Raw genomic sequence first — 2,757 nt, 5'->3', positions numbered from 1 at the left:
CCCCTCTCCCCCTGAATAATTAAGCTTTTAATGCATAAAATTTCTTTGTTTTTCATATTTTTCACCAAAATCTTTTAGAATAAAGAATGCACTTCTTTGAAATATCATCATTCCTATTATCTAAAGATTAATATAATACAATAAACAGAATAACAACATCCATACCTACAGAGAAATAAAAAAAAACTTTAAAAGAGTATCGAAATTATCTATATAGACTGAATGACAGTGAAATATACAGAAGATGTTACTGTTCAGTGGTCTACTAAAATGGTTGAAATGACAGGGGAAAATTTTTAGTCCATTTAGGTTGCTATTTCTCCTCTCATTTATTTATCAGTTCGTTCATCCAGTAGGAGGGGAGGAAGATGAGGGGATGGGAATCGTTATTTTAGCACGATCCAAGTTTCACTTTATTATAATACATGATAATCTGGTGTAAGATCCAAGTAATAATAAGTTTACAGAAATCTTGGCAAAAAAATATTTTTGTAATTAAAAACTAACTCTTTTAGATCTTGCTATCATAAATAGCAGGGCTAAGTTAATTTTATAAGAGATTCCAACGTTAATAACAGCAAAAAAAATCGTACAGCTTGTTATATAAACTGGGTAAAAAAATTTATACCTTTTGGGATGGAAGACATTCCCTAACTTTTACTACTGACGTAGAATCTAACGTCTAAAACTATATCGCACTTTCGGATGAGATTCCAAACTTTCACCTCCCCGACAACGAGCGGATGCACCCAGTATTATTCTACAGAGTAGCCAAGAAAAAGTGCACATTACGTATGATATTTTATTTCTTATTGTAATAGATTTATTATTACTTGGATCTTACACCAGCTTATCATGTACTCTAATAAAGTAAAACTCTTAGCTGGCTTTTATAACCTCCATTCCTTCTGGATGAACGAACTAACCAATAAATGATGTTCAAGTTAGCAACCTAAATTGACAACAATTTTTCCCCTTTTATAATATCCACGTATAATCTTGTATATCCATTCGATCTTATTGTATAATAATATTGACAATCAAAAATGTATTTTTTTTATATAAACTAAATAAAATGATTTTCTTTAGAAGCGAGTTCATTTTATAAGTTTTCGGTGTACTTTCATTTTTCAAGGTATTTTTTCCCAGTATTTTTAAAAGCGAGATTTCCTTTAATTAGGGTGATATAATTTTTCTATAATTTTAAGTTTTGGAATACTGATTCCTAGGTAAAAAAGTACAAAATTATCAGCAAAGCATTTCCAATTTTAAGTATGTTTTTTAAACAGTATCCTGTATCTAACAGTTTTTGCAACAAATTTACTTACACTTTTGTTTTGACTTTTATACACCTATATTCTTATCATTCAGTTAAAAGTAAATGTTCGTTTATTCAACCTTTTCAGAGCTTCGCTTTCATAGATGTTGCATCCTTGTTTCTTTATTCTCAGCAGCAAACTGCAGAATATCTTTTCTGTCAGAATGTATCCAAAGTTCTTAATAAAAACCAAAGAATTTGTAATATTTCCTTAAAGTAATCTTATCGTTGAGAAACTAAGTTTTAAATAGGGTTGACAATCCGTCCAATTTTTGGACCGGATTCGGATTCTTACAAAAATTCGCTCAAAAATAAAACGGATTAATTCGTGGATTCTTATTTTTTGACAGATTCCGGATTCTAGCAATATTTTAAAAGGCCCTTTTAAAAATAAATTAAGGGATTAAATTTTAACGGGTACTGGGAAGAATCTAAAGCTGCGTTTTTTCAAATTTTCACTGTAGTTTTCCTCCTATTTATAGACCCTACAGCGGCCAAAATGACTTTGTTTAAAATCAAAATATATATTTGGACCAAAAATCTCAAAACGCTAATTCTAGCCCAACAATTAACAATCCGAATCCTCAATTAAAATAACGAATTCCGGATTCCAAAATTGTCCAAACTTTGGACGGATTCCGGACTGCTAACCCTAGTTTTAAAGAAACTTTTCTGTTTTATCTTTTATCTTACTATTAACTAACTTTTCAAAACAAGGATTACAACATACACAAATAGCGAAGCTCAAAATAATTCATATTTAAACTTGACCGACAGAGACCAGATGAGTTATATCCTGAATGCTTATTGGTAAGGGAATCTAAACCAAGAACATTCAACCATCTATCTTAGATAGCAGCTGAGCTTTTCCCATTTCCTCCACTGCATTATGGACGGACAAACAAATGAACTATATAGAGAACTCTAAAAACCTTACATAATTTTGTATACCTAGAAACATATGCAGTCATAAAGTTAAGCTTTTAAACTAATTTCATGTGCCCGTTCGTCTATAAGGGATAGCTAAAACCGTTCATTTCGATAGGTTGAGTTTTAAATCTAATTTTACATGATATCTTAATTATACAAATAGAAATTATGAATCATGAACGTAAATATGTCCATTTAGTCATTATTAATGAAATTTGTTTCTTTCGAAGGCACGCACATAAATTCCAGGGATAATAAATTAACCACCGGAGCTATGAAGCCTTATTGAGGTAGAAAAAATGAGGGGACAGTCTGTTCTAATATTTTGTTTTATGAAGATGTTAGCACCCCCTTTAACATGCCAATAAAGATTTTCTTATTTAAATCACTGCTGATAATTTATGAACGTTTTATTTTTCATTTTCTATTGTCAAAACAATATAAATCAAGTAAATTTTGATTAACTTACATAAATTATACTGGTTACTGGTAAAAAATAATAACTAAAA

This window comes from Acartia tonsa, chromosome 4 (genome assembly GCF_053477335.1).
Source record: "Acartia tonsa isolate MP-2025a chromosome 4, ASM5347733v1, whole genome shotgun sequence".
NCBI classification, from domain to species: domain Eukaryota; kingdom Metazoa; phylum Arthropoda; class Copepoda; order Calanoida; family Acartiidae; genus Acartia; species Acartia tonsa.
Note: the sequence above shows the minus strand (reverse complement) of the source record.